Source organism: Thamnophis sirtalis, unplaced genomic scaffold (assembly GCF_051295495.1).
Source record: "Thamnophis sirtalis isolate CommonGarterSnake01/CBP01778 unplaced genomic scaffold, rThaSir2_p1.2 scaffold_4, whole genome shotgun sequence".
Classification (NCBI taxonomy): Eukaryota; Metazoa; Chordata; class Lepidosauria; order Squamata; family Natricidae; genus Thamnophis; species Thamnophis sirtalis.
In genome coordinates, this window is record NW_028261384.1 from 71779396 (window position 1) to 71795105 (window position 15710).

Sequence of the window (15710 nt, forward strand, 5' to 3'; positions counted from 1 at the left end):
AAGTTACGGACCCTGTCTGAGGGGTATAAAATTTGACCCTCCAGCCTGAGTGTTGGAATGTCAGCCAAATTATTGGGAGGGAAGCACAACAGCCACTCGGTCTTGTCCGGGTTGAGTACCAGTTTGTTAGCACTCATCCAGTTCTTAACGGCCTCAAGGCCCTGGCTCATCACGTCCACCGCTTCATTGAGTTGGCACGGGGCGGACAGATACAATTGTGTATCGTCCGCATATTGGTGGTATTTTATCCCGTGCCTCCGAATGATCTCGCCCAGCGGTTTCATGTATATGTTAAAAAGTAGGGGGGATAAGACCGAACCCTGCGGCACCCCACATGTTAGGGGCCTCAGGGACGATCTCTGCCCCCCGACCAACACCGACTGCGACCTGTCCGAGAGGTAAGAGGAGAACCACTGCAAAACAGTGCCTCCCACCCCCACCTCCCACAGTCGTCGCAGAAGGATACCATGGTCGATGGTATCGAAAGCCGCTGAGAGGTCAAGGAGAACCAGGATGGACGCATGGCCTCCATCTCTGGCCCTCCAGAGATCATCGGTCAAAGCGACCAAAGCGGTTTCTGTGCTGTAGCCAGGTCTGAAGCCGGACTGGAAGGGGTCAAGATAACTAGCTTCCTCCAAGGCCCGTTGAAGCTGAAAGGCCACCACCTTCTCAACAACCTTCCCAATAAAGGGGAGGTTGGAGACAGGATGATAGTTGTTTAAAATGGCTGGATCCAAAGATGGTTTCTTCAGGAGGGGTCTCACCACCGCCGCTTTAAGTGCGGCAGGGAAGTGCCCCTCCCGAAGGGAGGCGGTCACGACCGCCTGGATCCAGCCATGTGTCACCCCCCTGCTGTTGGCAACCAGCCAGGAGGGACACGGGTCCAAAATACAGGTGGAGGCACTTACAGCTCGAATGGCCTTGTCCACATCCCCGGAGGCAACATCCTGGAACTCAACCCAGAGATGGCTTGCCAAGTAATCCCCCTGTGTCTCGGCTGGATCTACTGTGGTGGAGTCCAAGTCCGACCGAAACCGAGCAACTTTGTCCGCCAAGAACTGGGCATAGTCCTCAGCCCTACCCTGCAAGGGGTCTCCCAGATCCCTCCTATTAAGGAGGGAACGGGTGATCCTAAACAGGGCAGCTGGGCGTGACTCGGCGGACGCAACCAAGGCAGAGATATGCGTTCTTTTGGCATCTCTTAATGCCCGGATGTAGTCTTTGGTGCAGGTGGTCAGAATTGCTCGGTTCGCCTCGGACTTATCGGACCTCCACAGGTGCTCTAGGCGTCTCCTCCGGCGCTTCTTCTCCCGGAGTTCCTCGGTAAACCAAGGAGGTCTCCGGGATCCACTGGCCCGGAGGGGCCGTAGTGGCACAATCCGGTCAAGAGACCCCGATGCCGCCGAATACCAGGCGGCAACCAGAGCCTCCACCGAACTGTGGGCGAGAGCGCCAGGAATTACCCCAAGCTCCGTCTGGAACCTCAAAGGGTCCATGAGTCGCTTGGGGCGGAACCACCTGGTCGGTTCCTCCTCCCTACGGTGGGGGTTTGGCCTCCGGAAGTCAAGCCTCAGTAGGCAGTGGTCTGACCACGACAGGGGTATGATTTCATTACCCCTCAGACCAAGATCACACATCCACTGCTCCGAGAGAAATACAAGGTCGAGCATGTGACCCGCTGTATGGGTTGGGCCCCGAATTACCTGGGTCAAGCCCATGGCTGTCATGGAAGCCATGAACTCCTGCGCCCCATCAGAGCGTTCACCGAGCGATGGCAAGTTAAAGTCCCCCAGAACTATAAGCCTGGGGAGCTCAACTGCCAGCTCGGCTACTGACTCGAGGAGCGAGGGGAGGGATGCTGCAGCCTTGAGGTGACGAGGGCATGAGTGATCATTTGGAGTGCCTCCCGGTCCAGGTAGGGCCGCAACTGCGAACCTGGGCAAAAGCTGCCCTGGTCACAGCTGACAAATGGTGTTCTAATGTTATCTGTGGGTCCAGGAGAACACCCAAGTTGCGAGCCCTCTCTGAGGGGTGTAGAATTTCACCCCAGGTTTAACGGTGGAATATCTGGACTATTTTTGGGGGGTAACATCCAAAGCCACTCAGTCTTGTCAGGGTTGAGTGCAAGCTTGTTCATTCCCATCCAGACCCTGACAACTTCCAGGCACTGGCACATTACTTCCACCACTTCAATGTGTTGCCACGGGGCGGACAGATACAACTGGGTATCATCCGCATACTGGTGGTATTTAATCCCGTACTGATGAATGATCTCCCCCAGCGGCTTCATGTAGATGTTAAATAGGAGGGGGGACAGGATCGAGCCCTGCGGCACCCCATATTCAAGGGGCCTAGGGATCGACCTCTGTCCTCCGACCAACACCAACTGCGACCTGCCAGAGAGGTAAGAGAAGAACCACTGTAAGACGGTGCCTCCCACTGCTACCTCCACTAGCCGCCGCAGAAGGATGCCATGGTCGATGGTATCGAAGGCCGCTGAGAGGTCAAGAAGCACCAGGATAGAGGAATGCCCTCTATCCCTGGCTCGCGAGAGTTCATCGGTCAGTGCGACCAAAGCAGTTTCGGTGCAGTAACCAGGCCTGAAACCAGACTGAAAGGGATCTAGATAATCCGCTTCATCCAAGGTCTGCTGGAGTTGGGAGGACACCACCTTCTCAACAACTTTCCCTAGAAAAGGGAGGTTGGAGATGGTACGGTAGTTTTTAAAGACAGCTGGGTCTAGAACAGGCTTCTTAAGGAGGGGTCTCACCACTGCCTCCTTCAAAGGATGTGGGAAAGACCCCTCTCGAAGCGAGGTGTTAACAATCCTCTGGATCCAGCCTCATGTCACCTCCCTGTTGGTCAAAACCAACCAGGAGGGACACGGGTCCAGTAAACAGGTGGCGGCACTCATCGCTCCCATGGCCTTGTCCACTTCCTCAGGAGTGGCAAGCTGGAACTCACCCCACAAACAAAACAAAACACTCTTACTTTCCTTGCTAATTATTTTGGCTTGGCACTTCAAGGTTTCACCATTTGTTTATAGACAGTGATAAGAAGAAAAGCATACAGATGTTCTTTTGAAGTATATCTTTAACCAGAGAAAAGTGAAAATAAGATCTTATTGTGAATTTATGCTTAATCTTGTAAAACCTTCCAAGCCAGAGCAACGGTGTTTGTCAGCTGGAGATAATGGCACAACTTCGACAGCAGAAAGAAATTTTAAGCCTGCAAAAGATATTGTTAGAAATTCAGAAATTATCAAATACATTTGAGAGAACGGAGTTGGAGATGTTTATCAAGTGGCAAAAGTGGAGGTTAAGAGTCCTAAAAACCGAAGGAAAATTACCATAAAGAAATGAAATCCGCTGATATCTATGGTGATTGGTTTGTGTATGGAAATGGAAAGAGTGGAATACTGAAAGAGGAATTAAATGGAGGGGAACTCTACCCCAGATGGCAAGATACAGAAGAAGAAAAAACAAAATAATTTATGGATTTAAAGAGAGAAGATTTATTAGCAACATCATTGATAACACCACTGACAATTAAAGACAAGCTGATTAAGGAAACAGATGAAGGGCATCAAAATTACATGAGAGATTTTATAAGCAAGGAGTTGCTAAGAGGAGTCCATACAAATTTGATTAAGGAGATGATTAGAGGACTGATACCACAAATGGCAGAAGACATGAGACTGTTTTGCTACTGGAAAGATACAGGTTGATAGATGGAAGTGCATAATTTAAAACTAGTTAAACTTAGTGAAATTTAGTGACAATAGATATAGTCAAATAAATAATTGATAATGATAATATATACATATGTATTGTTATAATAAGTAATAATTGGATATGAATATTTGAATGATACCCATGAAAGGAAGATTAGAAATATTTTTGGTTATATATAAAGGCCAATAAAAAAGGACTAAGTTAAATTTAGTTAAATTTTGATTATTAGAGGAAAAATGTTATGATACAAGATACAGTTAAATAAAGGAGGGATAATGATACAAAGTAAAATATATATGTATAGGTACAACATAAAGAAACTGGATATAAATTAAAAACAGTGATTTGGTAAGGAGGATTAGAAATTTTTGTTACTAGATATTATGGATGTTTAGCTAGAATAGGCCATAAGGATTCAATGTTACTGGAGGATTTTAGAAATAGCAAATGAAATGCCAGTATGTGGTTATGTTTTAAATCTTCATATATTTTATGATGGACATTTAAACAATTGTAGTCAAATGAAAATGGAGGTATGATGGTAATATGTGTAAATATCTGAGTTAAAATATTTAAGTTAATATGAATTATGATTGATGACTGTGGAAGAGATGCACGAAGGTTTTTTGTAACCAACTGATACACTTTCTACAGAGGGTAAAAAAGGAGGAGTCTTTGTTGTATTTGTTTTAAAACTTAAAAATAAAAAAATATATTAAAAAAGAAGATATAAAAAAGTAAATTTATTATTTTGTGCACTTATTACTTAAATAATATCACTAACTACCTTTCTCCAATGACCTGCACAAAGAAGAGACACAGAAATAAACTCTTCAATTGCATACACTGCATTAGGATGAAACCAGCACACAAAACAATAGAGAAGGAAGATGACTGTCCTTTTGTGTGTCTTCAACATCACCGACTGACCATCTTGCTCCAATGAATGGCCTGCACAAAGAAGAGACACAGAAAGGAAGGAAGGAAGGAAGAGACACAGAAAGGAAGACTTTAATTGCATGCACTGCATTAAGGATGAAACCAGCACACAAAACAATAAAAGAGCTACTTACAGAAGGAAGATGACTGTCCTTGCGTGTCTTCAACATCACTGACAACCTTGCTCCAATGACCTGCACAAAGAAGAGACACAGAAAGGAAGACTTTAATTGCATGCACTTACACCTTACATAAGAATAACACAATGAAAGAGATACACTCAAGTACTTACTTGTGTTGTTGGTTTTGGGGTTGAAGATGTTTCCAGATTGTTCTTAGACTTCCGGACTCCTCAGTTGCACTTTTCCTGCTTTTCACTCATGGATCATCAGCCGTGTGATGTGTGCTCTGAGCCACTTTTTGACTGTAGGAATTGGGTCCCATCTCTTAATAGGCATGCCAACAATGCTTATTGTCATCAGATTACTAATGTTTGGAACAGTTAGGCGGGTTCTTTGCTCTGAACATATGAGGTTCATTTTTGAAAATTCTCTTTCCACCTCTGCTGAACCTACGGCAATTGTCCTGACAATATCTCTAGCTTTTTTGATACTGTCAAGAATTTTGTAGTTTTTGGATCTTTGAATACATTTTCAAAAAAATCTCTGTAGCCATTCAAATCAATTTCATAATTAAACATTTTGCCAAATTCAATCAATCCTTCCTCTGCTTCTGCCCATGGAATGACTACATCTTCAATGTTCCAGTAATCCGGCTCCAAATATGTGAGAAATTGTAATTTGTTTGCATCTGGCAATTGGCTACCTGTTTTTAGATGTTTGTAATCCATCAGCCTTTTCTTCAAATTGGTGATGATGCTTTCCAAATGTTTTTCACGAGAAAGGGCAACAAATAGTTGATTTTGAACTAATTTTATGTTTTTGAAGGCTTCTGAAGCTATCATTCCGTCAATCATTTTTTCATATGGGCTATTTCCCCATCTAAGCATTTCAAATGCTTTAATTGATCACAATAGCAATTTTTCAGCCTTGATGATGTCTGTGTTTCTCTCCTGCAGGGCATTTGACAGAAGAGAAATCTCATTTAGAATATCAATCATAAGGGTCAAATCATTCAAAAAATTTACATTTTCAAAACGGGCAGCCATGCCTGGGAATTTTTCATTGCCCAGAAAAACCTGATGTAGCACTGGATAAGCACGCCACACAGCTATGGTTGCCCTTAAAGTACAGGCAGCCCATCTTGGTCCCAAAACTCTGCTAATCTTCAGGATTTCAATGCCCAGTTGTTCAAAGATTTTGAAAAATTCGATCTCACTCTTGCAGGATTTATGGAAAGTGGTGTGTATCTTGTCAAGGTATATCTTGAAGTAGTTCACTTGTTTGATTTGTTTTATGGCATCATCCAGCACAAGTTGGAGGCGGTGGTTCAAGTGGTGCCAGATTACAATGTTTGGGAAGTCTTTAGCTATTCTTGTGCTGACTCCAGATTTTCTCCCAAGCATAATGCTGGCACCATTGGAACAGAATGTTATTTAATTCTTATGCAGATATTCAGTGGTAAACCCAACTCTATGTAAGCTTCCCATCACTGCAGAACATATGGTCTCTGCATCTTGTTTCTCCAATTTCACTAGCTTAACAAAAATGGTTGCTAGACATTCTGAATCTTCAGCTTTAACAAAAACTATCAGAACTGCTTTCATTGATAGCGTTGAGGCTTTATCAATTATCAAACACACTTTTGGATTCTTTGCAATAATGCTGGCAAACACAGTGGTTTTAATTTCGTTTGCAATGAATTAAACTATTTTCACTGTGGATCTCCGTGAATGCAAGCCTACTCCCATATCTACTCCAATTGCATTTAGCAAATCTACCTGCCCTTCAATGTCTGAGAATGGTTTGCATCTTTGTGCCAGATTGTAAACTGTAAAAAATATTGTGCTAGTGCTGGATAAATATTTGCCAGTTGGCTTATCTATGGATTTGGTTAAAGCATCCTGCTCCCATTGTTTATTGTTGTCTCTACAAATAATGTGTGATTTTGATTGAAAATGTTCCTTCATTTTTTTTCCTGAGAGATGATTCCTGATTCTCCTTATTTGTCCCTGCTGCCACAACCTGGAAATTTTTCCATTGTCTGGAAACATGAATACCTTTCTCTAATGAGAATCCATGTTTCGCATAGTACTCACAATCTAACCCTTTGTCACATACTGCCAGTCCATCATACTTGTCCTTGAAGTTTTTATATTGCTGCAAACTCCAGCAGTCAGGAAGTTTTGGAAGACTTTCAGTGGCGGCGATAGTCTTGCTGCTTTCTCCAACTTCAAGTGCTGGAAGTGGTCATGCTGGCGCTGGTGGTGCTGGCGCTGGTGGTAATGGTGCTGGTGGTGTTAGTGCTGGTGACTGTTGTGGATCAGCTGATTGCTCCTATCTTGGTTTTTGGAGAATAAAGTGGTCATATTCTGTTGCCTCTTCTTCATCCTGTTAAATAACACTAACTGCAAAAGAAATAAAACAATATTGTGCTTTGGACTCGATTGTGGTTGTAAGCTGAGGACTACAGGTGACAGAAGGAACCTCTGTTTCACCCAACAATGTACAGTCTTTTCAGGAAGGACAACAAACAGGAAAGATACAGTTTTTAATCTAAGAAGTTAGATCAAGAAGAATGAATGTCATAGGTAGATTCACAGAGCAATACAAATTTCTTTTTCTGAAATTTATTCCTCAGTTCAAAAAACAGGAATATATGAATTAGGTTTAATACTTAGGTCAGCCCAGGTAGCTATTCAAGAGTTAGTGGTGTCATGGTTAGAAGCAATGGTAAAGCAAGATATGGATTTTAAACCAGAAATATTTTGTTGGATATTTCAAAGGGAATACAATACATATTTAATTTTACACATGTTAACAGCTGCTGGAATTGTGTTTGCACAACAGTGGAAAAACAAAGATATGAAAATATATAAAGAGAATATTAGAATGTGCAGGAATGAATAAATTGACAATTAAAATCAAGGAGAAGGCTTTGAATACTTTTCACAGGTTTGAGTCATCAATGGCTAACTAACAGAAATAGAAGTTAGAAATCTAAAATTATGAAAGAAAACACCAATTATGTAAGGAAAAGTCACTAAAATGTATAAGAAAATATTAGTATTTGACATTAATGTGTAGTTAAAGGCGGGATATTACACACGCACGCGCACACATACACACACACACTATGACAGTGCCAGGAAAACACCAAAAGAATAAATTTCCCCCCAAAAGACTGCAGATGAAACCAGTTTCCCCCCTTCCTGCCCACCCATGCACCCAGCAAAGTCACCCGCTGAGCGCCTGCCTGCTCCACGGTCTATGTGAGCCTGGGGAGCAGCTGCAAGGAAGGCCTCAGCCACTCCCGGGGCTTGCATAGACTGGGAAGCTGGATGGCACTCCCAGTAACTTCCACCCACACCCGTGTACTCCGTGAAGTCGCAGCTGTAGGCTTACTTATCTGAGGAGGCAGCAGTAACACAATCGGGCAGGAAGTCAGCAAGGCAGGGATCGAGTCAGTAAGGGAAGACACGAGAGTCAAGCCAGGAAAAGAAATAAGTGGGCTGTCCATGGTATATAAAGGGCTCTCAGAGGCGGGGCAATCAGCAAGCCAGCTAGTCAGTGAGCGGTGGGCGGGTAGGCAGGCAGGGAAGCATGGTGTAACTGGACGGGCGGGGCGAGACTGAGCTGTGACCAGGTGGGTGGGGGGAGTGAACGTGGGTAGGCCAGGGAGGGACCATACCGGTACGGGGGCCTCTGGCTCCACCAGTATGGAAATGGATGCCCGGTTTATGCTATCGGTATGGGCGTACTGGTGCATACCTGTAGGAACCCACCACTGTTTCAACGTCAATATGAACAATAATGGAGACAGAGGACATCCCTGTCTTGTGCCTTTCATAATGTTAACCTTTTCAGTCATATCTCTATTTACTTTCACCTTTGCAGTTTGTTTATAATATATTCTCTTAATCATATTAATAAATTTCTCCCCAAAGTCCATCTCTTACTTACATCAACATATCCTGCCAATTCACATTATCAAACACCTGGGTATCTAGAAAATCAACACCATTTGCTTCTCCGAGTGTACTTTGTAATATTCCAGTGTATTCAACATTGTTATATTGTCTTTGATTTGTCTTTTAGGTAAGAAACTTTTGATCTCTGTGTATAAATTGATTGAAAAATCTATTCAATCTTTCTGCCATTATTGAAGTAAATATTTTATAGTACACGTTCAACATTGATATCGGCCTACAGTTTTTTATCTGTTGGAAATCTGAGTCTTCTTTCAGTAGGAGGGTAATACATGCTTCCATCCAAGAGTTTAGTACTTTTGCCTCTTAACAGTAATTCATTAAATACTTCCAACATTGGGCTACTTATAATATTTTTTAGTTCTGCTGGTAACCCATCCGGGCCTGGTGTTTTGCCAGTCTTTTGTCGTTTAATTGCTTCTGTTAATTCCATCATTGTTATTCTTTCTTCTTGTTGCTATTTTGCTGTTTCTGGTATTGTAGGTAGTTCTGCTTTTTCTAAGTATCATTATTTTCCATTCTGGAATTTTTTCTTGATCATATAATTTTTTACAATAATCATGAATTATTTTCTTTTCATCATCATTTCGATAATATGAAGTCCCTTCATCATCTGTTAATTAATGGATCAGTTTCTCTTCTTTCTCATTTTTCAGTCTGTATGCCAACCATCTTCTGGTTTGTTTGCATTCTCAAAGATTTTTTGTGTTAGTTTCTTCTTTATTAAATTCAACTTATGCTTTTAAAGTCCATTTCATTTTTTATGTTCTTTGTTTGTGGCTCTTTTTGTAATTCCATCTCTAACTTCCTATACTCTTCTAGTTTCTTTTGACCTTGTCTCTTTTTTATTTCTCTTTCCCACATACATTATAGTTAGTCCTCTAATATATGCCTTTGTGATATCACATTCTGTAATGAAGTTTCTTTTCTATTCTCTTTAAAGAAAAAGTCTCTCTTTCCAACTCTCTTTCCATATATTGTATAAATTCTTTGTCTTTTAAAATTGTTTGATTCATTGTCCACCTTATTTTCTTCTTTTGTCCTTTCCATATACATAGCTTGTATTGGGTTATGATCTGCCCAAGTATTTGTTTCAATATTTATCTCTTGTATAAAAAAAGTAAAGGTTCCCCTGCACATATGTGCTACTTGTTCCCAACTCTAGGGGACAGTGCTAATCTCTGTTTCAAAGCTGAAGAGTCAGCACTGTCGGAAGATGTATTTTGGACAAAGACATATGTCTATTTGAGTAAAATGTATATTGACTTTTCTCAGGATGCGTTTCTCGTCAAGCATCTTGCTTTTTCAAAAGTTTTATTTTCTTTTAAAACAAACATTTCATCATTCCTCAATCAGTGAGACATCGGAGTACAATTTTTTTGTGTGTCAAAATAGTTCTAGTTTACCACCAAATTCTTGTCTAGCCTAATGTATACCCCTCCCTCCCTCCACCCTCCTCCTCAACCCCCCTCCTCCTCCCCCCCTGACTTCCCAGAACCTGTACACGGTATGGATTTTTAACAAACACAGTCTAAAGTCTATTGAGAAAAAAGAAATAAAGAAATTAATAACATCTCTACATTGATCTTAGCTTCTTCTTGCTGAGCTAACTTTAAACAATTTAAATCATTTCTGATCTTAAGCATAGGCTAACTGGAATTTCTTGGTCCCGTATTTATTTTGTATATAGTCAATCCATTTTTTCCAGTCTCGTTTATATCTCTCATTTGAGTGATCTTTAAGATATGCCGATATTTTAGCCATCTCGGCTAAGTTTGTAACTTTTAATGTCCATTCTTGAATTGTAGGCAAGTCTTCCTTCTTCCAGTATTGCGCCACCAACAGTCTTGCTGCCGTTATTAGGTGCAGAATCAAGTTAGTCTCTACCACTGTAAAGTCAACACTTATACCTAGTAAAAATAACTGAGCAGTAAACTTTATCCTTCTTTTAAAGATATTTTGCATAATCCACCATATTTTTATCCAAAATGCCTTAACCTTTTGGCAGGTCCACCATATATGAAAATATATAGCATCGAGAGAGCCACATCTCCAACATTTAGGCTGTAAATTCGGATACATAGAAGCCAGCTTTTTAGGATCTAAATGCCATCTATAGAACATCTTATAAAAATTTTCTCTCAGGTTTTGAGCTTGTGTAAATTTCACATTTCTTACCCAGATTCTTTCCCATGTATCCAGCATTATTGGTTCTTCAATGTTTTGAGCCCACATTATCATACAATCTTTAACTAATTCTGTTTCCGAATCCATCTGTATTAATACATTATATATCCTCTTTATATGCATTAAGCTTTGATCTCTTATTTGTTTAAACAGATTATCCTCAACTTGAATAAAACCAATTTTTTGATTTATTTTCCACCTAGCCTGTAATTGCCCATACTGGAACCATGTTTGAACTACCTTCTCCTCTTTTAATAACCTCTAAAGATTTTAGTTGTAGTACCCCCCTTTCCAAGATAAGAAGCTGTCTGTAGGTAATTCTATCCTGTTTTTGTGCTATATTCATATTTTCAATTGCGTGTCTAGGAATTGCCCACATGGGTATCTTGTCATTTAATTTATATTGGTATTTTTTCCAGACCCGCAGTAAAGCATTTCTTAAAATATGACTTTCAAAATTCTTGTCCAATTTTTTGTTGAATAACAGGTAAGCATGCCAACCATATACCAGATCGTGTCCCTCAATATTCAATATTCTATCATTAGTTAAATGAGTCCAATCACTAATTACAGATAGCGCCACTGCATCATAATATAGTTTTAGGTTAGGTAATTTCAAGCCTCCTCTCTCGCGTACATCTTGCATTATTTTCATCTTTATCCTCGGCTTCTTTCCTGCCCATACAAATTTGTTGATACCCTTCTGCCATTCTAAAAGATTCGCATCTTTTTTAAGTATAGGTAACATTCGTCAAGCATCTTGAATACCTAATTATTCCACCTTTAAAAAAGAGGTTTTTGGGAGCATTTTTATAATTTTTTGGTTGATTTTTTTTTAGTCTTATCATCCAAATTTGCAACCACAATTACATTAAAGTCACCTACAATGCATATATTTTCATACTCCAATTCTATTATTTTCTTGTTCAATTTACCATAGAAATCTTCTTGATTATTATTTGGTGAATATATTGCCACTATAAGCATTTGTTTATAGTTCATTGCCCTCAGGTGCTTTGGAGAATAGCTTGACTCCCTCTTCTTGGAGGCAGCCCCTGAGATATTGGAACACTGCTATCATGTTACCCCCAGTCCTTCTTTTCATTAAATTAGACATACCCAATTCCAGCAACCATTCTTTATATGTTTTAGCCTCCAGCCCCCTAATTATCTTTGTTGCTCTTTTCTGCCCTCTTTCTAGAGTGTCAACTTTTACATCGTGGCGACCAAAACTGGATGCAGTATTCCATGTGTGGCCTTACCAAGGCATTATAAAGTGATATTTAATATTTCACATGATTTTGATTCTATCCCTCAGTTAATGCAGCCTAGAACTGTATTGGCTTTTTTGGCAGCTGCAGTGTACTGCTGGTTCATATTTAAATGATTGTCCTCTAGCACTCCAAGATCCCTCTTGCAGTTACTACTATTGAGCGAGGTACCACCTATACCTGTGCATTTTGTTTTTCTTGCCTAAATGTAGAACCTTACTTTTTTCACCATTGAATTTCATTTTGATAGATAATGCCCAATGTTCAAGTCTGCCAAGATCCTTCTGTATCTTAAGTGCATCTTCTGGAGTGTTGGCTATTCCTCCCAGGTTGGTGTTGCCTGCAAATTTGATGAGTTCCTCATCTATCTGCTTGTCCAAATCATTGATGAAGATGTTGAAGACTACTGGGCCAGAACAGAGCCTTGGGGTACCCCACTGCATACTTCCCTCCATGTAGAAGCAGTTCCATTTGAGGACTACACGTTGAGTGTCATTGGTTAGCCAATTATGACCACATCTTGTGGTGATGCTGTCTAACTAACATTTTTCTATCTTATCTTATTTTCTATCTTAACCTACTTAAGTAGTAGGTTGTGGTCTACTTTATCAAATGCCTTACTGAAATCCAAGCCAATTATATCCACAGCATTCCTCTTGTCCACTAATTTTGTTACTTTGTTAAATAATGCAGTAAGATTTATCTGGCATGATCTTTTTTGACAAACCCATTTTTGATTATGACCTCTTGGTGTTCTCTAATTTGTTGTTTGATTATCTTTTCCAGGTATTCAGGTCAGGCTGATAGGTCTGTAGTTTCCTGGATTTATTTTTTTCCATTTTTTTTGAAGATGAGAACTACATCAGATTTTTTCCAGTCCTTTGTTAATGTCCCAGTGCTCCAGGATCTTTGAAAGTTATAGTTCAGTGGTTCTGAAATTACATCTGTCAGTTGTGTCAGAACCTTGGTGTAATCCATCTGGTCCTGGTGATTTGAACTTGTCTAAGATGAGAAGGTGCTCACTTACCATTTTCTTGCCTATTTCAACTTGTATTCCTAATCTGTTTTTTACCATACTGTTTTTTATAAATTGGACTGTTTTTCCCTTTTGTGTACAGATGCATGCAAAAAACGAGTTAAGCAGTTCTGCTTATTCCCTATTTATCACTTTTTTGTCACTTTCTCCCACTAATGGACCAATTGTTTCCCTGACTTTTTAAATTGTTTTTGACATGTTGAAAGAAGCTTTTTTTTGTTATATTTTACTTTTGTGGCAAGCCTTTCTTCATTTTGAGCTTTAGCTTTCCTTACTTCATCTTTGCAGGCTCGGGCTATTTACTGATATTCTGTCTTAATTATGTTTAGTTTAGTTTAGTGTCATTGCACATTGTACAACAAAATTAAATGCCATCTTCAGTGTACATTATAACTATAAAAATAAAAACACAAAAACACATCCTTTACATGCTATATAATTGAAAACCCGATATTGCATTAATATTGCACTATACCATAGAATTCAATATAGTGACTGCCCTGGGATAGAAGCTGTTTTTCTGCCTATTTGCCCTTGCTTTTATTATCCTATACTATCTGCCAGATGGTAATAACTAATTTTTTGGAGTATAAGACACACTGGAGCATAAGACGCACACCAAGGTTTTGAAGAGACTTTTTTTTTAAAAAAAGTAGGTAGGTAGTTAGAGGGATAGAGAGGGAGAGAAAGAGAGAAATACAGTAGGTAGGTAGGGAGAGAGAGAGAGAATAGGTAGGTAGGTAGGTAGTAGGTAGGTATGGAGAGAGTGTGTGTAGGTAGGTAGGTAGAGGGATAGAGAGAGAGAAATAGAAAGAGAGAGAGAAATACAGTAGATAGGTAGGGAGAGAGAGAGAGAGAATAGGTGGGTAGGTAGAGGGAAATAGAGAAATATATATAGAGAGAAATACAGTAGATAGGTAGGGAAAGAGAGAGTAGGTAGGTAGGAAGGTAGGTAGATGTTTCCAGATGTATTTATCCATGTGCTGGAGAAAAAATCACTGACAATTGCAGCACCTAAGACTTTCTGCTGGCACAGCACTTGGTCAATGTAATTCTCATCAATCAGTTAAAGAGCTTTCCAAAAGGAAAAAAGAAGATTTTGCACTCTGCAAACCTCCCCAAAATGACCCGTTTTTCACGAAAATGGGCCCATTTAAAAAAAGGCATGAATAGCCTTGGGGAGGGGGGCTTGTAGAGTGCTCCGGGGGGAGGATGAGCAAAAAATAGTCAGTTTTTGCAAAAAACGGGCCTGTTTTTTGTCAGAAAATTGCATACATAGGCTTATGGAGACTTATAGAGTGCTGCTAGACGGGCAAAAAATTGTATGCATAGCCTTATGGAGGCTTATAGAGTGCTGTTGGGGGCTGTTGGGGCAAAAAATAGTCCATTTTTTGCTCATTTCTGCCCTCCCCAACCCCCAGGAGCTCTCTGAAAGCCTCCATAAGGGTATGCACAGCCATATTGGTGAAGGGGGCGGGGCATCGGCTATATTCGATGTATACGACACACCCAGATTTTCAGCCTCTTTTTTGAGGAAAAAAGGTGTGTCTTATACTCCAAAAAATACAGTAGTTAAAACAAAGGGTGCTCAGGATGAGATGATCTTTAAGAATGTTTTGAACTTTCTTTTTTTTTTTAAATAAATGTTTTTTAATTTTAGTTTAAAACAGGTACACATCTTTCTTTACATCTGTAAAAATATATCAATCAATTACAGATAAGTTTTGGTACATCTCCTCCACAGTCAACCAACATAACTCATATTAACTAAGGCATTATTATATATCCATTTTCATTTAACTGTAATTATTATTTAGCAATATTGATAAAAGTAATAATCTTGAACAATCCCTGCCCACACCGGTGGGAGAGGAAAAAAAAAAAAAAAAAAGGACAGATAAAAAATAAAAATTAAAATAAAAAATAAAAATAATACAAAAAAAGACAAAAACGACAAGAGACAAGGCAGGAAGACGAAAAAAAACACAGGTGTCTATCATGAGAAAAAAAAAGAAGTATATCAACTGTTTACGACATGCTTTGGTGCTTCTCTTCCATTAACTCATATTAATTCAAATATCTTAACTCGAATATTTACCATATCAACATCATTATACCTCCAGTTTTAATTACCTATGGTTATTTAAACATCCTTCATCCTTAGCTATGCATTACATAATTAATCCATAACACATGCTGACAATTCATTTACTTATTTATAAAATCCTCTATTATCATCAAATCCTCATATCCTATTTTAGCTGGACATCCATAATATTTAATTATATCATATATCATAACATTTTCCCAGTATTGATTAACATTTGATTGTATGTATTTTATTTAGTTTTTAATAGTGATAATTATTGTAGTTAATACTCTTTATGTATAATCTTCCAATTGTTAGTTATCATATCAACTCCACATTATATACA

The 15710-nt window shown here is 39.7% G+C and overlaps 1 protein-coding gene and 1 pseudogene across 8 annotated transcripts in view; one reads left to right on the forward strand and one right to left on the reverse strand.

The window, feature by feature from the left end:
• The window catches only part of SUGCT (succinyl-CoA:glutarate-CoA transferase), a 440539-nt gene that overhangs the window by 50277 nt on the left and 374552 nt on the right, over positions 1-15710 (forward strand). The gene's annotated exons all lie outside the window — the stretch shown is intronic.
• Positions 5215-6492, reverse strand: LOC148045911 (E3 SUMO-protein ligase KIAA1586 pseudogene; annotated as a pseudogene).